The following is a 22,956-nucleotide window of genomic DNA, read 5'->3' as shown; positions in this document are numbered from 1 at the left end:
CTCTGAAATTTCACAAGCCAGGCCTCCATCTTCTGCACTGTTCTCAACATTATCTTCCAAGCTCCTACACAACATCCCATAGAGCTCTTAACACTGATTGGATCTTCTAACCTAAAGTTCCAAAGTCCTTCCATAGTCCTCCCTCCCCAAAACATGGTCAGGTTGTCACAGAAATACCCCACTATGCTGGTACCAGTTTGTCTTAGTCAGCATTTCTATTCCTGCACAAACATCATGACCAAGAAGCAAGTTGGGGAGGAAAGGGTTTATTCAGCTTTCACACTGCTGGTTCATCACCAAAGGAAGTCAGGACTGGAACTCAAGCAGGTCAGAAAGCAGGTCAGGAAGCAGGAGCTGATGCAGAGACCATGGAGGGATGTTCCTTACTGGCTTGCTTCCCCTGGCTTGCTCAGCCTGCTCTCTTATAGAACCAAGACTACCAGCCCAGGCATGGCACCACCCCTTGGGCCCTTCCCCGCTTGATCACTAATTGAGAAAAAGCCTTACAGCTGGATCTCATGGAGGCATTTCCTCAACTGAAGCTCCTTTCTCTGTGATAACTCCAGCCTGTGTCAAGTTGACACAAAATCAGCTAGTATATCGTTATACATTTGCAACTGTTCATGTATATGGAACCGTATACCAGAAGAGAGGGCTCCTAACTGCAGAAGGAAAAACTATCAAAAACAGAGGTGAAACCCTATAATTACTCGATGCCCTCTGGCTGCTGATTAGAGTGGCGATCATACACTGTCCAGGTCATCAGGAAGGAATCATGGCAGTGGCTAGAGGTAACTATTTAGCTACCAAAGCTGCCAAAGAGGTGGCCTTAGAGGAAACAGCTGCGTCTGTGTTAGCTGTGACTTTACCAGAACCACTAACCCCAACCTGCCTGAATGTCCAGTCTATACGGAAGAAGAGATCAAGTGGATCAAGAATCAGACCGTGGGGTGGTGTTCAGAGGGCTGATGGCAGATGGCTAAAGGTAAGCTAATACTACCCATCTCCCTAGCAAGATCTATCCTTAGGAAAACCCATAGAGTCACTCATATGGGAGTGAGACGGATGGCAGACACAGTGAGACAATCTAAAGTGACTTTCAGAAACATGCAGCATACTACTGAGAACACAGTGTCAAGCTGCAAAGCTTGTCAACTGACCAACACCCACAACACTGCCAAACATCCAGGCTCTCGTCTGCGAGGTGAGAAACCGAGGGCCTACTGGGAAGTTGATTTTACAGACGTCAAAAAGGCGAAGTATGGCTACAAAGTACTTACTGGATACCTTCTCCAGATGGACAGAGGCATTCCCAACAAAGACTGAAACTCCACAGGTAGTAGCTAAGAATTTGCTGGAAGATATCCTACCTAGGTATGGATTCCCTCACATCATAGGGTCAGACAATAGACTGGCATTCGTATCCAAGGTGAGCCAGGGTGTAGCAAGATTTATTGAGGCAGATTGGAAATTACATTGTGTGTACCGACCCCAAAGATCAGACAGGTAGAAAGGATGAATAGGTAGTTAAGAGAGGCCTTGACCAAATTAGCCATGGAAACTGACAGGGACTGTGTGACACTCCTTTCCTTTGCCTTATATTGGCTCTCCTTACTGGATGTGGTTGACCACCTTTGAAATCATGTATGGTATCCCTGCTCCTATCGTGCCTAACTTTCAGTCAGCAGCTATTGCAGAGTTAGAAGATGATGAATTAACAACTAAGGTCAGAGCCACCCAGTGGGCTCGCGAGCAGGTTTGGCCTAAACTGTGTGTCCTCTATGAAGCAGGTCTGGTTCCGGAACCAAACAAGTTTCAACCTGGAGACTGGGTCTATGTGAGATTTTGCCTCAATGTGCTGGAAAGGACCCTACATTGTTTCGCTGACCACACCACCTGCTGTTAAAGTGTCTGGGGTTGCTGCCTGGGTGTACTGCACTTATGTGAGACCAGCTAATCCCCTCTCCCCAGAAGAAGATCCCCTGCCGCTGGAATAGAAAGTTCAAAGGGCCACCAATCCTTTCAAGCTAAAATTAACCCAATCCTTTGAAGCTAAAATTAACCCAGTCTTTTTTTTTTTTTTTTTTTTTTTTTTTTGGTTTTTCCAGACAGGATTTCTCTGTGTATCCCTGGCTGTCCTGGAACTCACTCTGTAGACCAGGCTGGCCTTGAACTCAGAAATCTGCCTGCCTCTGCCTCCCAAGTGCTGGGATTAAAGGCGTGCGCCACCACTGCCCAGCAAATCAACCCAGTCTTAAGCTTGCTGTTTTTACTAGCTGTGTGTACTGCTGCCACCAGCCCAAGCCTCCATTCAGAGACCAGAAACCCACACCAGCCTTATGACTTGACTTGGACAATCTAGAATCCTGAGACTGGTTACTTCGCTCAACTGGCTTATATGAAAATGCCACTTGGGACCCTCTGGTTCCCAGATTTGACCTTTGATCTGTGCCAGCTGGCCGATAACTCATGGCCTGACTTTACGACATTCATACCTCCAATGTTGATGGAGGGCTTTTTATATATGTCCCAGGGAGAAGAGGCCTGTTGCATGTGGGGGTCCAGAACAATTTTACTGTGCTTCTTGGGGATGTGAGACATCGGTCACAGGGATCGGGACTTGGAGGGTGTCAAGGGAAGACCTTATCACAGTTGCCCAGCAGGGGGATGACTCCAGAGTTCTACTGAGGTTCACAGACACAGGGAAACAAGCAAAGGGGTGGAAGCTGGGAGGTCTTGGGGCCTCTGGCTCCACGTCATCAGAGGGGTCAGTCCGGGACTCCTTTTTACAGTCAGACTCTTGATAAAACCAATGTGAACCCCCTACAGGTAGCTGTAGGACCAAACCAGATTTTGATAAACCCTAAAACTGTAGGAGGAAGCCCTGCAGGGGGAAAACCTGTGCCAATGCCAGTCCTCAGACTGGCGGCTACCGTGCTCCCAGTCTTCCCCCCTCCTTTCCCCCTTCAGAGATCCTCAGCTCGATAATCTTTCCTGAAAGGCACAGAGCCCGTAGACCCCTTCTGGTCAATGATGTTAAAGGCCTCCCAAATTCTGAATGACTCCCAGCCAGAGCTAACCACTGCTTGTTGGTTATGGTATAATGCTAGACCCCCCCCCCTTTTTGTTTAAGATTTATTTATTATTATTTGTAAGTACACTGTAGCTGTCTTCAGACACACCAGAAGAGGGAGTCAGATCTTGTTACGGATGGTTGTGAGCCACCATGTGGTTGCTGGGATTTGAACTCTGGACCTTCGGAAGAGCAGTCGGGTGCTCTTACCCACTGAGCCATCTCACCAGCCCCTAGACCCCCTTTTTATGAAGGTATTGAATTAGTATCCAGATATGATGAGTCCGAGAAGGACACTGCATGCAGGTGGTCCCGGGAAGGCACAGCCTTAATTCTACAGACCATATCAGGACAGAGCACCTGCTTAGGGAAAGTCCCCTTGTCACATCGACACCTCTGCACTCACTGTCCATCCCAAATGGATTATCCTACCCCACGGGCAAGCATGGTGGGCTTGTTCAATGGGACTGACCATATGTGTGTGTGGAGAGGTCCTTAATTCCTCTACCACAAAGGAGTTCTGGATTCTAGTCTAGTTAGTACCATGCATAACCTATTATTCAGAAGAAGTAGTCCTGAAGAGCCTAGGAGGGCGTGTTGGAGGGGACCTCATGAGGCAGGAAAGGAAAGCTATCTCCCTGACTTTAGCTGTAATTCTAAGGGCAGGGCTAGCCGGAGTGGGTACTGGGATCTCCGCACTGTTGTTGCAGGAAAAGAATAACATCTGTTTAAAAGCAGACATAGATGAGGGCATCCAATGCCTGAAAAAAATCCGTTGCACACCTAGAGTGCAATATAGACTCTCTGGCTGGGGTGGTGCTGCAGAACAGGTGAGGGTTAGACTTAGTGTTCCTACAACAGGGAGGTGCTGCTCTGCACGAAGAATGCTGTTTCTATGTCAGCCATTCTGGAGTTATTAGGGAGTCACTAGCTAAAGTTAGAGAAAGCATAGATGGGCGCCAAAGAGAATGAGAGAACTCCAAAAGTTAGTATCATTTGCTGTTCAATACTTCCCCCTGGCTAACTACCCTTATTTCCACAATCATGAGACCCCTGATTTTACTGTTGCTCACTTTTGGGCCATGCATCATCAATAAGCTTTTGCTGTATGTGAAGCAGAGACTGAGGGCCATTCAACTAATAGTGATAAGGTCCCAAAATATCAGCCAGCCAGTGCAGACAATCTAAGTTTGTAGAGTCTAAGATTGGCCTCTGAAGTCACAAATGGGGGGGGGGGGGAGGGGGACATGAAAAGATACAGGCAACCTGCCTCTGCACTTTCTCGCTGCTTGCAGAAACCCCCCCCCCTTGCTCTTTCCCATAGCTAACAAAGGGCTTCCCTCCCCTCCCCAGCCTTTCAGAAAGGACCCGATTTGGCACCGGAATATTGCTATTCCCATTTTCATAGAGGCATTCCCTAATAACTCTCCACCCGCAGCAACAGATGCCAGCTTGAGAATAGACAAACAGCAGCCTTCTTCAGCTCCCGTTTGCTGAGGCTGGTACTCTGACTGATAGATGGTTAAGTACTTCCCAAAGTAGCTGGTACCTGTCCTTGAGAAAAGAGAAGATCAAACATCCTTGAAGAGATAAGAGTCTCACGTTTGGGCCTCGAGAGGAGGGTAATCAAACATCCACAAACAGCAGTGGCTAGTTGTGAAAACGCACTAGCTCCCAATAGCACCATAAAGTTACTTCCCAGGTCAGAAAAGTTCCCCCCTCCTAGTTGTGCGATTCTGCCCCACTGCCTGAACAAACGATATCGTGTTTGAAAGATGACTTCCCTTGTCACTCCCCCTGTCACCCTAAAATCCAAAGAATCCTTGATTATGCTCATATAAAAACGCCAAACCTCTAGGCACAGGGTCCCACTCCTGTCCTGTGCAGTGGGAAGGTTTGTGATTTGAGTCTGACTCAAATTAATAAAAGACTCTCTTGTTTCACTATATCGGATCAACAGTTCTTAGAGTTCTCCTGGGGATTTATTGTGATCTTGGACACAACACAACGAAACAGCATGGCAAAAAAGCAAGTTGGGAAGAGAAAGGTTTATTCAGCTTACACTTCCATGTTGCTGGTCATCACCAAAGGAAGTCAGGACAGGAATTCACACAGGGTAGGATCTTAGAGGCAGGAGCTGGTGCAGAGGCCATAAAGGGGTGCTTGTGCTAGCTTGCCTCCTGGCTTGTTCTGCCTGCTTTCTTACAGAACTCAGGACCATCAGCCCAGCAATGACACTACCCACAATGGGCTGGGCCTTCTCCTACTGATCACTAATTGAGAAAATTGATGGACAGCTGGATCTCATGGAGGCTTTTCCTCAACTGAGGCTCCTTACTCTCTAATGACTCTAGTTTCTGTCAAGTTGACACACAGCCAGCCAGTACATGGACCTCAGAATGAGATAGGCATAAGGAAATGGCCAAATAAGGGAATAGACCTTAGTGACTAGCTTGAGGAATGTAATTTAAGGTTTAGCAATCGAGAGGGAAACAAGAAGAGAGAGATCTGTCAGTGTCATGTTTGCAATGCTTGGGCCTGGTAGAGAGCCAGTCATTCCAGGCCATCCAGGCCTCACATTGAGACCCTGTGTGAATGAAAGGCTGGCCTGGCTCTGTTCTCCTACATTCTGATTCAGAACTATTTTCTTCTTATTTTTTGTCTTTCCTTCAAGATGCGGGAGGACCTAAGTTTTATTTTATTTTACTTTAACTTTAGGTTTCCTTACTTTCTTTAAAACTTCCTTTCCTCCCATGTAGCTGACCTCACAGGACTGACTCTTTTTCTTCTAAGACAATGATCCTCAAGCTTCAAAGATGAGATAAAATGATAACATAAGGGGGTGGGGCAGATGGCTCCTCGGGTGGAGGATAAAGAGGTTCAAGGTTCGCTGCTGCAGGTACCTTTGCATCCTGGTCATCGCAGACACAGAAGATGGAGAAGCTGATGCAGTTGCTTCCCGTTGGTCTGCCAGGGATGGAGCTGAAATGAACTGGAGTCTTGTTTGAACTCTAGTAAAACCACAAGAAAACCTCAAAGTTAACAACGTGAACAAAGGTGCAGGCAGTTCTGTTTCCTACCAACAGAGGAAGAAAAAGAACAGCATTTCTTTGCTTGGGGATTAAATTGCTTTTGTTTTTGAGTCAGGGTCTCACAATGGCTAGAGTGGAGCTTGCTGATCCACCAGGCTGATCTCACAGACATCTTGGGTACTGGGATTAAAGGTGCGCATCACGGGCCGGAGAGATGGCTCAGCGGTTAAGAGCACTGACTGCTCTTCTGAAGATCCTGAGTTCAAATCCCAGCAACCACATGGTGGCCCACAACCACCCGAAATGAGATCACAAGATCTGGTGCCCTCTTCTGGTATGTCTGAAAACAGCAATAGTGTACTTACATATAATAAATAAATCTTAAAAAAAAGAAAGGTGCACATCACCTAGAGTATTTCTTTGTAAATGAGTACTTATAGGTACACTGACAATCTCTGTTAGAACACACAATGCCAGCAGACTTGAAAACCAAGTGATATGATTGAGAGTTAGGGCCAGGGACGAGGATACAGGTTTTCTTTTTCTTTTCTTTCTTTCTTTTTTTGAAACAGAGTCTTGCTATGTTGTGTGACTGATCTTGAACTCCTGGGCTCAAACAGCTCCATTTCAGCCTCCAGGGTGTTTGCAGCCACAGGGGTGTGTCCACTCACACTTTTCATTATATTTTTTCATTTTTATTTATTATTTATTTTCTACTATGTTGTATCCTGCTCTAATAAGTTATGTTTTCGAAAACAACTATGAGCTGGGCCTGGTAGTGCAGGTGTGTAATCCCAGCTACTTAAGGGAAACTGAAATTACAAGTTTGAAGGGTGCCTTTGGCTATGAGTTCAAGGACAGTGTGAGTAAGTTGGACACAAACTCACTCACAGAGATCTGTCTGCCTTTACCTCCCAAGAGCTGAGATTAAAGGTATGTACCACCACCACCCACTTACAAAAATGAACTTTGCTTTGTTTTTAAAATATTTTTGTGTGTTTAAGTTTTATACACTCAGATGTCTGTTCATCATATGTGTGCAGTGCTCATAGTGGCCAGAAAGAGGGCGACAGACTCTCTTGGAATTGGACTTAAATGAAGATGTTTTTTGAGCCGCCAATGCGAATGCCAGTGCTCTTATTGCTGAGCCATTTCCCTAGTCCCCAGAAAATGAACTCTTTGTTTGCTTGTTTGTTTGTTTGCTTGCTTGTTTATTTTTCGAGACAGGGTTTGCTCCACATAGTTCTGGCAGTCCCGGAACTCTCTGCAGACCACGCTGGCCTCGAACTCACAGAGATCCACCAGCTTCTGCTTCTGCCTCCTGAGTGTGGGGATTAAAGACACATGCCCGGCTTAGAAAACAAACTCTTAAAGCAATATATTACCTTCTTTACTGGATCACGGCAAGCAAACTGTCTAGAAGAAGGCTACCAGAAGCCAAGGTCTCTGTACTAGAAAAGAATTTGTGCCGCACTGGTTCACCTTCACCACAGTGTTTGTAATTCACGGGAGAATTGGTTGTTCTTGGGTAGCTATGGCTCCTTAAAGATTTTTTCCATCTCACCTATGTCCAATTTTTGACTCACCCATTCTTCTCAGTTCTTTTAGGTTGGCAACTCACAATCACACACACACACACACACACACACACACACACACACATCTTTTGGTAACTGTTTTGTTTTTTCACCTGCAGGTGTGTCCCTACCTGTGCCAAATGTCCTTAGTTGGCCTCTACCTCCCTCTCTGTAGTCTCTGTCAGTGGGTATAGCTAGGAGGCAGGAGCCTTGCTGAGTGTGGGTGAGCCCTGGATCCTATCCCCAAGCACTGAGTAAACAAACAGAAACTGCCTTGCTGGTATCTGCTGGCAAGCACCCAGGGACATCAAACAGTCTGAAGTGAACGTGAGGTTTCCCTGCCAAACCCACTGCTCTGCTCGCTTTGGACTCCCTGTCTCTGTTAATAGTGCTACCACCCACCTAGCAGTCCCACCCGGGATTGTGCTGTCCACCCTGACTCCTTCCCCACCCTCCGGCCCTCTCTCCCTCTGTCTGCTCTGCCAGCTCTCTCCTCCAGCCTTCTGCCAACTTCCCCTCACCCTTCAGCGTCCCAGCTTTTATCCTATCTATCAACATACAAAGTTTGATCGAACAGCTAGCTGCAGAAGAGCAGGAGCCATCTCTCCACTCCCAGTGAGATTGCATTCACATAGTGGCCACACTTCTTGTGTGGTAGGAAAGACTTTCCATAATCTGTTCCCAGCCTGTCTGTCTCCTTCTCCTTCTACTGCTCAATCACACTGGCCTTTTTCTTCTCTTTTTCTTTCTTTCTCTTTCTTTCTTTCTTTCTTTCTTTCTTTCTTTCTTTCTTTCTTTCTTTCTTCCTTCCTTCCTTCCTTCCTTCCTTCCTTTCTTTCTTTTTTTCTTTTTTTCTTTCTGCCTTAATTAGGGTTTCCATTGCTGTGAGCAGACACCATGACTAAGAACTCTTATAAAGGACAACATTTAATTGGGGCTGGCTTACAAGTTCTGTTCATCCATTATCATCAAGGTAGGGAGCAAGGCAGCATCCAGGCAGGCATGGTGCTGGAGTAGCTGAGGGTTCTACGTCTTCATCCAAAGGAAGCTAGGAGCAGACTGTTTTCAGGCAGCTAGGAGGGTCTCAGAGTCATACTTCCTCCAACAAGGCCACACCTAGTTCAATAAGGCCATACCTCCTAACAGTGCCACTCCCTGGGCCAAGTATATTTAAAATACCATCCTTTCTTTCTTCCCTTTCCCCTTCCCTTCCCTTTCTTTCTTTCCTTCTTTCTCTCCTCCTCTTCTGTTTTGAGATAGGGTCTCATCCTGTAGCCCCTGGCTTGCCTGGAACTTGCCATATAGGCTAGTCTCAAATTCATAGAGATCCACCTGCCTCTGGAATTATAGGTCTATGTCTACCACACCCAGAGTATAAATCTGCAGCTTCCTAATTCTCCTTAAAAAAAGAAATGCTCTTTAAAGCTCCCTGCTGCCGGGCGTGGTGGCACACACCTTTAATCCCAGCACTCGGGAGGATTTCTGAGTTGGAGGCCAGCCTGGCCTACAAAGTGAGTTCTAGGACAGCCAGGGCTATACAGAGAAACCCTGTCTTGAAAAACCAAAAAACAAAAAACATAAAGCTCCCTGCTTTTGTATGGTCTGTTTACATACTCAGTGACCCCCTACTCATCTTCCTAGCCTACCTGGAACCTCCCTTCTTCCCCAGGCAGGGTTTCCAACCACCTTCTCTGTGAACTTTGTAGAGGCTTTAATTGTTAACCTTTGTCACTTCCCAAGAGCAAGGGAATCTTCCTCTTTATAATCCCAGAGCGCCCCCCCCCAACCCTTGTATAATAGGTAGGCACCCAATGTATTGACTGATGAGAGATGTACTTAAAATGTATTATATTGTGTGTATGTTTGTGCAAGTCATGTATGTAGATGTCCATGCACAGAGCTCAGATTGTGATTCACCTTACATGGGTCTCAGGGACCAAACTCAGGTCATCAGGCTTTTACAGTGAGCCCTTTACCACTGAGCCATCTGGTCAACTCCGAGATAGGCATTTCTTCTGCTCTCTTTCTGTGTTCTACTGTCTTCAAATATTGTCAGCAGAGTGCAGAGAAGGGCCAGTTCAGCAAGAAAGCTCTCCTCTCTTCTCACCATCTTCTCTGTCCCTTCCCGCACTTTCATCCTTTTTTCCCTCTCAGTTGGCAGACCTGTGCTATGTGGGTGATGGTATGCATGATAAAATATCTAAGCCTTTGATTTGATTCTGTTCTTAATTTTCATCCCAGTCTTTGTAGCGTTTAATAAATAAGCACACGCATTGTCTGTCTCCGTTGGACTGCAATTAGAGCAAGAGGATTCTATTACAGCTCAGAACAAACGGGGAGGCGGAACGTCAAAACTGTGCAGGAGGAAAATGACTTTCAGGGTCTTGGAAGAGACTTGCTTGCCCTGATCTTCTGCCTTTGATCTTCAAGGTTCCATTAAACAAGGTATTAGCTTTAACAAGCTTTGCGTCTGTGCCAAGGATGTAGTCCAAAAGGTCACACTAAGAAAAAAAAAATAACAAAAGCAACAATAACAAGTATGCGTTGCTGTCAGCATCAGACAACCCACCTGGAGATGGTTCTTCTCAGCAAAGACCAGGCAGGAGGAGCCATGGCTGTGGTTCATAGACAGGCAAGCAGGTAACCTTTGAGTGTGGTTAACCCATGTTCCTAGGGTAACACTTGCTGCTCCTGTAGCAATAGACAGTACCACCTGGGCAAAGTGGGTGCAGGAGGGATAAGAACTGCCTCCTGGAAATCAGTAACACACGTCTCTCACAAGACACTGCTGGGCTGAGATGTACAGATTCTCTTTTCTCTTTTTGAAGTATTTGGGATTGAACCCAGCTTTTCACATGCACACTCTACTACTAAAATATACCCTGGTTCCAACAAGTCATGCTTCTAAATAGTCCTCATCTTACTAACACACACACACATGACTACAGGCATAAAGTCCTTATTTTCCTGCACTTCTGGTTCACTGTCTGTGGCAGACTCAGGGAGAAGTCTATACCTAGGGGATGAGGAGATGGCTCAGTGCACAGAGCACCTGCTATGCAAGTGTGAGGACCTAAGTTCAGGTCCCCAGCACCCATCTAAAAAGTTGAGTGCTGTGGCATGTGTCTGTAACTCAGAGCTGGGGATCAGAAATGGATAGATCCCTGGGACTTGCTGGTCAGTCAGCAGAGATAGAGAGAGAGAGAGAAAGAGAGAGAGAGAGAGAGCGCGCATGTATACACACACACACACACATGCACACACATATATACACAGAGATGGGGGAACTATAATTATAAAATTACAATATAGAGCTCTAGTTTGACCTAATATATCTGGATTGGAAAAAGGAAAAAAATAATAAAAGAAATATTTTGACCCCATCTGTGGTGGTTTGAACAGGAATGGCCCCCATGAGCTCATATATTTGAATGCTTGGCTATTAGGGAATGATACTACTAGGAGGTGTGGCCTTGTTGGAGGAAGTGTGTCACTGGGGGTGGGCTTTGGGGTTTGGGTTTCAGAAGCCTAAGGCAGGCCCAACGACTGTCTGTTTTCCTTCTGCCTTCGGATCTGGAATTCTCAGCTATTTCTCCTGTACCATGTCTGTCTGCAGGCCACCATGCTCCCACCATGAGGATAATGGACTAAACCTCTGAAACTGTAAGCCAGCCACAAGTAAATGTTTTCTTTATAAGAATTGCCATGGTCAAACAGCACACTGACTAAGACGCCACAATATTCTTTTAAGTAGCCCGACTATACTGATGTCCACAGGACTTATACTCTTCTAGCTTTCTTTCTTTCTTTCTTTCTTTCTTTCTTTCTTTCTTTCTTTCTTTCTTCCTTCCTTTCTTTCTTTCTTTCTTTTTCTTTTTCTTTTGTTTTTTTCGAGACAGGGTTTCTCTGTATAGCCCTGACTGTCCTGGAACTCATTTTATAGACCAGGCTGGCCTCGAACTCAGAAATCCACCTGCCTCTGCCTCCCGAGTGCTGGGATTAAAGGCATGCGCCACCACCACCCAGCTTTTTTTTTTTTTTTTTTCTAGCTTACTTTCAAAACTGCACTTTTAATCACCTCTATTGCCTCTGCAAACACTGTGGTGTGGCTCCCTGCTAGCCCCTGAAAATACACCAAACTTTGAACAATGACGACATAATAGGGACATCAGGAGGAAAGTAGTAATTGTTCTGTGGCTGTGCAGCCTTCTCCTTCCTCTCTCTCCCTTCTCTTTTAGAAAGGGACCAACTGACTGTCTTGGAACTCACTAGGTTGACCGGGCTGGCCTTGAATTCACAGAGCTCTACCTGCCTCTGCCTCCTGAGTGTTAGGACCGAAGGTGTGCACCATCACACCTGGCCCATTTTTGCTTTTTATGCACACACCCCTCCTATTTCTACAAGCCCAGGACCTAGTCAGCTGCTGAGCTGAGCCCACTGAGTCTCAGAATCTTACCGACAGGAGAGCGCACAAGATGGAGAGAATGCACTGCCGTCCTCAGCCTCAACCCTTCAGCTGCTACCTCCTTCCTGGATGTTTGTTTCTTAGGGTGGCTGGCCACAAACTGGTCACGAAACAACAGAAGTTCCAAACCAAGGCGGCAGCTTAGTGGGCTCCTTCTGGGGACCTCGGGGAGCACTCTTAGTTTATGCCTTCCACAGTGTCAGGGGCCTCAGGCCACCCTTGATATTTCTGTTTAGATGCTTTGATCTAGTGTCTTTTAGAAAACAGCAATAAGGGGCGGGGAGATTGAGGCTCAGCAGTTGAGAGCACTGGCTGTTCTTCCAGAGGTTCTGCACTCAATTCCCAACTACATGGTGGCCCCTAACCGTCTGTAATGGGATCCAATGCCCTCTCCTGGTGTGTCTGAAGATAGCACTAATGTACTCACATACATAAAATAAATAAATCTTAAAAAAAATAGCAATGAACATACACCCACTTTTAAACGGAGATAGAAAGGTGCTGTCTGCTCACCATGGGATGTTAAATAATTACTTCTGTTTTCATATAGTCCTCTCCCTATTTGGCATTTGTACTTTTTCTTCAATATAATATTTTGATTATTTGGGAGTTTCATACAATGTACCCAGATCACATTCATTTCCTAGACTTCCAAAGTCCACTCCCCCTCTCTTGTGGCCTCCCCAAAGGAAAGAATAAGAAGAAGGAGGAGGAAGAGGAGGAGGACGGAGAGGGGGAGGGGGAGGGGGAGAGGGAGAGAGAGGGAGAGGGGGAGGGGGAGGGGGAGGAGGAGGAGGAGGAGGAGGAGGAGGAGGAGGAGGAGGAGGAGGAGAAGAAGAAGAAGAAGAAGAAGAAGAAGAAGAAGAAGAAGAAGAAGAAGAAGAAGAAGAAGAAGAAGAAGAAGAAGAAACCAACAAGCTTAATTTGTGTTGCCCATATACTCACTGGGACGAAGTCAAAACTCCCAGTAGCCAGTCCTTAAAGAAAACAAGTGACTCCCTGACTCTCACCCTGAGCAGAAGCCATCAACTGGGAAGAGCTACAGATAAGGATTCCTATCACAATCTTAAGAGTTCAGAGCTTGCTGTCTAGACTATGTCTTTTTGGGGGTGGGGTTGGTGAAGGTCACAAAGGCCTTCTATGTCTCCTGTTCTCGACTGTGAGTTTGCAGTCATCCATACTACTGAAAAAGAAGCTCTCTTGCCCTTTACAATCAATGGCAGCACAGTCCACAAACATAAACACAGACCTCTGCCACAGCACAGACCATGGTCACCAGCATGACCTCTGGTGGCAACACCAGCCACAAACACCAGCACGCCTTCAGGCGGCTGCACAGACTGCACATCCATGTGACATGTGGTGGTGACAGTGGCCATGAACATCAGCGTGGCCGCCTGCGGGAGCACAAACCATGGAGAGTCTGTACATTTTTATAAGAATGACAGTCACCTTAAGCAGTGTTAATGTCAAATCTTCCACTAATTATATCTGCAAATGCCTTCTATCCAAAGGAGGTCATGTCCTGGGGTTCTAAGTGGATGCACCTGAGGGACACTCTTCATGCCAGTGTTTCTTCAACTGTGATTGTTGGAAATTGTCAACCCGACAGAATCTACAATCACTGAAGAGACAAAGTGTCATAATTAGCATTTTACTGCTGTGAGCAGACACCATGACCAAGGCAACTCTTTAATTGGATGGGTGTTGCGGATAGCCCTGGGGCTAATTATATTTAATGTTAGTTCCTCCTCCTGTGAGGGTTTCGAACAAGGAATGAGTCAGCACTCAGGTGATTTCCTATAAACCTGCTTCCCACCTTAATTTGTAAAATAAAGGATAGCTGATGATTGGACAGATAAAGGGAAGGTGGAGTGGAGGTGGGGGAGAGAAGAAGGAGAAAATGGAAGAGGGAGAGGATGCAGGGGAGGAGGAGGAAGAAGAAAAGTGGAGCAGAAGCACATGGCCTGGAGAAACTGCAAGTTCTAGTGGGATGTGGAAGATGGTAGTGTAGCGGTAGATCTGCCCAATCTAGGCGCACAGCATGTATTCATATACATGAGTGATTAGTTAGTCTTCGCCTCCTGTTCTCTAACTTCCAGCTGCTCTTCCGCACCTTCTCCCCCCCCCCCCCCCCCCCAATGTGGACACACCAGCTTCTGTTGCTCACTACCCTTGTCATTTACTAAAGGAAACCACAGTCCCACGAGGACAAGGATCATAACAAACCGCAGCTGCAAGTCGAAGAAGCCTGCACTGGCTTAGGCTTTGCTAAAGCTTTTCGGACTCTCCCTTCTTAGTCTCAGGATTGGATATCTCACTTCACTGAGAAATTTGAGCAGTGAAGCCTCAAGGATTTGAATAACACAGCTCTGCTCACAGCCTCATCTCTCTCCCACCACAAAGCAGCCTGCCCACTCACAGCTCCTGGGGCCGCTTGCTCCCGAGGCTGTCTTTGTGTCCCCTCACCCTACAGGAGTGCTTGGCATCCAGTGTTAAAACAAGTCTTGCTGTGACACCCCCCACCCCCCACCCCCCATCCTTCCTAGCCTGAGCCACCCCTCTCTTAGTGGTTAAGCCTGGCTTTGGGGAGGGTGCCTGTAATCTCAGCATGCTGGAGGCTGAGGCAGAGAAATCTTGAATTTGAAACTTGCTTGGGCTATTTGGTGAGATCTCCCCCTAACCCCCATGGTTCACATGTTCCCCATTGTCTTGGTTAGAGTTCCTATTGCTGTGAACAGACACCATGGCCAAGGCGACTTATAAAGGAAAGCGTTCAGTTGGGGCTGGCGGCAGGCAGACAGGCATGGTGCTGGAGAGGTAGCTGAGAGCTGTTACTTCAGAAGGGAGAGAGATACATCTGGATTGGATTGTCAGGGGGAGAGAGAGAGAGAGAGAGAGAGAGAGAGAGAGAGAGAGAGAGAGATTGAGAGGAGCCTGGTTTGATCATCAGGGCACAGGTCCTATTCCTTCCAAATAATGTCAATCTACAGGAGCCTGTGGGGGCCATTTTCATTCAAACTGCCACACCCATCCAGCAGCCACTGCCTTCATGGAGCAATCCAGGCCCTTCAGTGGGGTGCAATTATTCCCTCCCTCATGTTGGGGGATGCTTTTGTGCACTGTGTATTCCAATGCCAATTCCTGTGCCCAGAGATCCGGCTGCAGTCCAGACAATGGCATTGCCAAGCATCTCCTGTCTCAGTGTTGTGTAAAGTTGTTTTTTATTGCCTCTGACTGCTTAATAAAGAGCTGATCAGCCAATAGCTGGGCAAGAGAGGAGGAAGCAAGATTTCTGATCCCAGAGAGGGTGTCTGGTGGGGAGCAGAGAGAGGGGGGCTGCACTGGGAGATTGGCTGTGATTATTCTCCATGAGCAGTTCGCATGGTGGTGGGCAGGCACTATGAGGACGGCGATGGGGCAGGAGCAGCCAGTGCAAGACTGAGTTGGCAAGTAACAGGGCATGTGGCTGGGTAGTAGGCCACAGATGGGCTCAAAAAGGGTTAGAATAGATAAGTATCTGGCCAGCTTTTTTTAATAAGCACAAGGCCTATACTTGTGTCTATATTTGGGAGCTAGAGCAGGTGTGGGAAGCCCCGTAATTTTGTTCTTCCTCTCTCTTCAGTCCCCATTCTGTTCCTTCTCTCAAGGCACCTGCCCTGTTTGACAGGACCATCATCTTCTACTCGGGGATCCTAGGAGAATGAAGGCAGGTCTTCTGGCCTTCCTCATCCCCAGCGTTCTATTAATATCGGTACTGTGTGCGAAGACTGCGGAAGGCCCACTAGTTCTGGGCCACGCTGCATTCCGCTGGCCCTGCTGAGATGTTTGTTGCCTTCAGTGCAGCCGGATGCAGGAGTGGGCTGCAAGGGCCCAAGAGGCAGTGCTGTAAAAACACCAAACACACGGTGGCCTCCCAGGGTCACTTCCACCACAGTCACCTGCAGCAAACAGCAGTGACAGGTAACACTCTGGCCAGAGAGAGAGGACAGCAGGCTGAGAGCAGCTCTTTCAGGGGTAGCCGCTGTCTCCTTGTTTCTTCTCTGACTTAACACTTGCATAGATACAAGATGACATATGGATATGTGGGTGTCACTTCACGTGGAGTTTTGGGGCCCTGGGTTTTCAACCCACACCCATTCCTTTATCTCTCACGATTCCTCGTCTTCACCTACAAGTCTCCCTTCTCAATCTCTGGGCTACTGATTATCAGTTACTTTTCGGTGACTGCAATAAAATGCCAGGACCAAAGCAACCTGTAAAAGAAAGAATTTGTTTGGGCGTACAATTCCAGAGAGGTGAAAGTCCACCCTGGAGGGGAGGCATGAAGCAAGCAGTAGGCATGGTGGCTGGAGAAAGATGCAGATGAGAGCTCACATCCTCTACCAAAGGCATGAAGCAGAGAGAGCAAACTGGAAGTAGGTTGAGTTTTTTTCTTTTTTACTCTCCAAGCCTGCTTCCAGAAACACGAGTTCTCTACCCACACCGACCTTCCCAGACTTCCCCAGACAGAGCCACTAACGGGGCACCACGTGTTAAGTGACAGAGACTATGGAGGGCATCCTTTTCCCCCACAATTTTTTTAATCGGATATTTTATTTATTTACATTTCAAATGCTATCCCCTTTCCTGGTTTCCCCTCTGCAAACCTGCCATCCCATTTCCCCTTACCCTGCTTCTGAGAGAGTGCTCCCCCACCCATCTACACACTTCTGCCTCCCCACCCTAACATTCCTCCACACTGGGGCATTAAGCCTTCATAGGACCAAGGGCCTCCCCTCCCATTGATGCCAGATAAGGCCCCTTCAGCTTCTTTAGTCGTTCCCCTAACTCCTCCATTGTGCTCCCTGTGCTCAGTCTGATGATTGGCTGCGAGCACCTTTTTTTTTTTTTTTAATTGATTTATATAGCTCACAATTTTGAAGACTGACAGTCATCTGGAGAAACCTAGTTTATATAGAAAAAATTGATATTTATCTAGTTTATAGGTATCCAGATATAGTTATTTGGATAAGTTCAGATGACTGTCACAGTGTGACACATGCCATCACATAGCAGATAAGAACAGCAGACTGGAGACGTCCCGTAGAAGGAGAAGCTATAGACCAAGCAAGTTCTGAAACCCCACTGCTTTACAACAGCTTACATGGAAGCTTATTCTTTCTTCCGAGAACCACAGTCACCCTGAATGGTCATCTTTCCATGAGCCAAATCACCTTCTACAAGGTTCCACTTTTCAATATTCTTTTTTTTTTCTAAATATATTTGTATTGAAAAGATTCGTTTATATATTCTGACCCTGCTTTCCCTTCCCACAACTCTTCCCAGATTCCCACGACCCATCCAGTTTCACACCATCTCTTCCTTCCTTCTCTGCCACGCCCTCCGGTCAAGTCTGCTTGACAGGCTGAAAAAGTCTGAAAGCATTCACGAGGAAAAGAGTTTCCTCGTGAGTGGATGCTCACAGTCAGCTAGTGGATGGATCACAGGGCTCCCAATGGAGGAGCTAGAGAAAGTACCCGAGGAGCTAAAGCGATCTGCAACCCTATAGGTGGAACAACATTATGAACTAACCAGTACCCCGGAGCTCTTGACTCTAGCTGCATATGTATCAAAGGATGGCCTAGTCGGCCATCACTGGAAAGAGAGGCCCATTGGACATGCAAACTTTATATGCCCCAGTACAGGGGAACGCCAGGGCCAAAAAAATGGGAATGGGTGGGTAGGGAAGTGGGGGGGCGGTATGGGGGACTTCTGGGATAGCATTGGAAATGTAATTAAATATGTAATAAAAAAAAAAAGAAAAAAAAAGAGCTTCAAGGAAACTCACCTCCAGGAGCTTTGGTGTTCTCATTTACCCATACTCTATTCCTGCATTAGTCTGGTATATGGAAAAATTCTGTTATAATTAAGTCTCCCCAGTGTTCCAAGGTTCCAGAAGCCTGCGAGCTTAGAATCCTGTAAGAATGCAGTAAGGAAGTTAACCTATTTAGTAACTAATTAAGCATTACAAAAGACAGAGCCAGTAGCTCAGAGCTGGTCTACTAAGGACAGTAGCAAATCGCACCCAATCAAGGGAATACCAAAATAGAACCAGGGAATCCCACTGAGATAAAAATCTTCAGTACAGGCTACATTGCATATTAGAAGCAAGCTGGTGAATTCTTCTGACAAATGGAGATTCTCCAGATACTTAAAAGTTACACTCATATAAGAATTTAGCAAGGCCTAGGAAATAGGGGGGTTGTGGTATTGCATTATTCATGAGAAGGTATGTAAGAGCAGAACCCCCTGGTGCTAGCCTTCACAAGGTTCAAAGGTATAACACTGGAGCGTGAAATCCTTACCTGTCATTAAGCTGACCCTAGGCAGGACTGCTTTATCTTTACTGTAAACATCTACCTGGTTCCTGTGAGTCCCTTTGTAGTCATTCCTTTGTTTTGTATCAGGTAACTTCAATGTACCTTGCCTGCTGTGACTTCCGACCCCTTGTATTTTCTGTACTATATAAGACTGGTGTTCACTTTGTGACAATACATTCAGATTCTACACAATCTCGCGTGTTAATCTGTCTGTCACCCGCCGACTCCTTGTCCACCTGCGACTAGAGACCCTGTCCACGCAGACAAAGGGACCCAGAGGGTCTGCGGCACTTCTCTTTAGAGAACAAATAGAGGTGGGAGAGACAGTTCAGAGTACTGTTGCTCTTTCAGAGGACCAGGGTTCAGTTCCCAGCACACATGGCAGCTCACAACTGGCTATAACTCTAGTTCCAGGGAACTGCTGTCCTCATCTGGCCCCCTTGGGCACTGCATACACGTGGTGTACACAATATACATTGTGGCAAAGCATCCATATACATTAAAAAGAAAGAAAGAAAAACAAACAAACAAACAAACAAACAGGCAAACAAACAACAAACCAGAATTCAAAAATAAAATATAAGAATCTCTCTCTTTCTCTCTCTCTCTCTCTCTCTCTCTCTCACACACACACACACACACACACACACACGCAAAACCTCATAAAAAACACGATGAGGGAGCATTTCTTACTTAATTACAAACACTCACAACCTGCCAGGTTCCAAGGACTTGAAGAGCCCTGTGTCACAGCTGCATGCTCTGCCTACTTCATAGACTCCTGACAACCCAGTCAGACAGCCCTAGCATCTCATTTTCAGAGAGATGAACTATCTTGTGCTGACCACACGACTAGCAAGTAGCAGTGCACTTCCTCAGGCCTGCACAGTGCCGAAGTCCATGCTGTGATGTTACCGTACAAAGCCTTCTTTCTCCTAGCAAAGTCAGTGTAGCTCTTCGTTCTCAGGCATAAAATTCTATTTTCTCTCTTTTAAGTGACTCACTGTCACAAAATGTTTGTGTGCGTGCATGTGTGTGTGTGTGTTGAAGGTGTCTACAGGGAACAAGAGTGATTACAAGAAGAGTGACAGTTTTGAGCTTTTGCTAGAGTGCATCTAGCTCCACTAAGGGCAGAGCTAGGCTATGGATGCTTTCATTTCGATAGTGCCAGGCACAGCTGTCTGCCTTGGAGGGACCAATATCGAGGCAGTTGGTGCAGGTCCTTTCACTGCCTCCCCCGACTGGGAGCTTTTGTGGGAAGGCACTGTCTGAGAGGTATGATGCTCTGTGCTTGGAAGATCAATGAACCTCTATGTCAAAAGATGAGCAGAAGGGACCGGAGGAGGGTGACTCAAGAGCACTGGCTGTCCTTGCAGAGGACCCAGGTTTGGTTCCCAGCAAACATGGCAGCTCATTACCTCTATAATTCCAGTCTCAGGGGATCTGATACCCTTTTCTGGCCTTCTTGGACACCACACATATACATGGTTTCCACACACACATGCAGGCAAAACACTCATCATGTAAAATAAAATAAATCTTAAAATGAAATGAGCAAATGATTTTGGTACCTTACACCAGAACATTTTCATGGCTGGGAAGATAGCTCAGTGATACAGCAAGGTTCTGTGTTCAAGTTTTAGCATCTTGTGTGTGTGTGTCCGCGTGCGTGCGTGCACACACACACACACACACACACACACACACACACACACACACACGTTTCTGTGAAGGTTTAAATGTCACAGTTGAGGCAAAACCTGAACAATCTTTTAAAAAGAAGTGAGAATCATGAGCGAGCACAGGCAGAAAAGTAGAGCTTTTTGTTTTAGGAGCGTCTTATTTGTTTATAGAGGTCTTTCTAAGTGATTTTTGGAAAGGTTTTAAGATTGGGATGATCTAGAAGGTATTTATAATTTTTTAAGAGAAAAGTTTGAAAAAAAATTGTGGGTTGGGTGGGAATATGGTTCATCAGCACAGAGCATGCTCGGTAAGACTGAAACTCTGGCTTCGGTGCCGGGACTCACCACAGATGGCATTTCTGTCTGTGGGGCCGGTGGAAAGCGCTGAAGTATTTTTAGCTGCGTCTGGATGCGGTTCATTTCCTGATTCTGCCTACCAGTCACCCCTAAGCGCGCATCAGCTCAGCCGACCTGTGGTTTCCTCAGGGGCTTGTTGGCTTCTCGGCTATAGATGTAAAGGAAAACCTACTTAAATAGCGTTTTAGTCACATTTCAAATTATTCTCTAACAGCAGCGCTAGGAATGATGAACTTGAGATCACCATCCACTTGCCAATCTCCTCATAGAGACTTGTTTGGTTTGAAAATAGGGGCAGAGAAGGGCCGAGACATTGTGTCGCCCCACACAGAGATGGCTCCTTCGCCAAAACAGTCTCAGCAAAAACTCCGAGGCCACTGAGGACCTCTGGGGGAGGGGAAGGAGGAGGGGGGAATATTGCTTCTGGCCGGCGTCAGCATTGCTTTTCCAGGCAAAGAAAGTTAAAGAGAAACACAGATAAGATGCTTGATAATCTTGATAAAAACACAAAACAGCCCAGATACGAGGCTTTGTAAGTTCTCTCATTCTTTCTCTGGTGCAACTATGAATCCATTCACCAAGCCCGCCTTGAGAGGGCAGAAACCATGGGGATGAGTCGGCAAGCTTAAACTGCGTGCACTGCATGGCCAAATGAGTCTGCGCTGGTGAAATGGACTCGTAAATGACACAAGGCAACAGGTTGTTGTTTTTGCCAACACTTAATACAGGTCAGCCTGGAAGAGGTGCTGCAAAATGACCACCGAATAAATAAATGCTCGAAGAAGGGGAGAGACATGGGCACTGGAGTCTGAAAACTGCAGGGGGATCGGTGTGACCGCCAAACACCAAACAGGGGTCCTTGATTAATCTAAAGAACATCAAGTTCTAAAATCTTGCTTTTTCGAATAAGCATGTGACCTGGATGACTTACCCCATCCAGCTGGATAAAGGGCACAGCCGTATCATTAGACCATGACTTTTATCTTGCTGTTGTCTGTAAATTAGGGTCCATTCGAACGTTTCAGAAAAGCTGGAGTGGGAGCAATTCATATTACTCAATCGTAAATGCCTTCGTACCTCAAAGACGAAAGCAGAGAAAACTGTTGAACAAACACTTTGTTTTCTGCGCCGGGGATGTGGTCACCTAAAATAGGATTCACTGGTTAAATTATAACCTGCTTGATGCTTACGCGAGTCACTTTTTCTCCTGCTGACCTCCAGGAAGCTACAATGACGATTTAGCGTTCAATTTATAAATTAATCAGACTGACAAGCTTTGGAAGCCGCTGGTTTGGAAAGACTTCTATTAAATGTGCCAAACTATCTCTTTTGAATTTTTAAACCAAGAAGTGGTTATTAGTGAATGTCTTTGGATACATATATATATATATTCCTTTCACATACCCCAACCCCACAGTGAAAAAAAAAAGTTAATGGTGGATATAGGTCAAGTTTCAGGGCCTTGAGAAGTTCAAGGAGCATTTAGAGTCACACCAATTTTCAGTTTTTGTAAAGTCAGGAAAATAAAACTGGTATAATTGCGGCTGTGGCATCAGTCAAAATTGAATTCAGGCGCTGGCTGTGGCTTCCTTGTGTAAATGTTGGTCTCCTTCGAATTTCTCACCTGGATGGAGATGAAACCACATCCTGTTAAGTTGTTTCTATGATAAAACAGCCGTCACTTCCTTTGTGTCGCTCACCTTGTGTGAGCCCCAAACCACACTTCTGGTGTGTGCCCCTCCTGCACATGGAAGGTCTCAGGGGAAAGGGACTTCGAGCAAGATGCTTTCAGAGTGTGAGAGGATCAGGGCGCTTCTGTAACAGGTTTCTGTTCTGTAAAACAAAAATCAAAAAACCCAACTCCGTTCTTGGTGATATCTGCTCTAAGGGAATAACCTTTGGTACCTAAGATTGCAAATGCAAGGGTCTGCATTCATTGTAGAACTGTTTGCAATAACCCAGAGCCCATGGCCATAACCTCTATATGCCTACCACTGGCTTGGTTAGATATGTTCTGCATACACATTTAGGAGAATTATTGCTGACTACTGTAAAGCATAATGCCTAAGAATATCAACATGGAGGAAACATTTGCAAGCCAGGCTATAAGTCTTTCTAGGCTGTGTCAAGTTGACAGTTGGGGTTTTTGTTTGTTTGCTTGTTTTGTTGTCTTGTGGACATTTTTTCCTCATTGTATTGAGAATAGATTTCTTTTCTCAATATAGCTTGATGATGTTTTCCCCTCCCTCTGTTCCCCCCCCAGTTTCTTCCCACCACCCCTCTCATCTGGATCCACCCCCTTTTGGTCTTTCATTAGAAAAGAACAGGCTTCTAAGGGATTATAACAAAATATAATAGTATAAAATAAAAATTATTGTATTAGAGTTGAATAAGACAAACAAAAAGAA

At 46.1% G+C, this 22,956-nt stretch overlaps 1 long non-coding RNA gene across 2 annotated transcripts; it reads right to left on the bottom strand.

Moving 5' to 3' along the window:
* Window positions 1-9,925: 9,925 nt before the first annotated feature.
* On the bottom strand, window positions 9,926-21,794 carry Gm31992. 2 transcript variants are annotated; one of them, XR_871594.1, is made up of 4 exons: window positions 21,480-21,794; window positions 20,537-20,696; window positions 17,978-18,105; window positions 9,926-10,183 (listed from the first exon to the last, which is right to left on the bottom strand). It is a non-coding gene; the product is annotated as a predicted gene, 31992 (long non-coding RNA). The 2 variants fall into 2 exon arrangements; XR_380254.2 differs by lacking the exon at window positions 9,926-10,183 and adding an exon at window positions 14,932-16,403.
* Window positions 21,795-22,956: the final 1,162 nt, after the last annotated feature.

The sequence above is a fragment of the Mus musculus genome, chromosome 10, assembly GCF_000001635.26.
Source record: "Mus musculus strain C57BL/6J chromosome 10, GRCm38.p6 C57BL/6J".
NCBI classification, from domain to species: Eukaryota; Metazoa; Chordata; class Mammalia; order Rodentia; family Muridae; genus Mus; species Mus musculus.
This window is presented reverse-complemented; position numbering and strand designations above follow the sequence as displayed.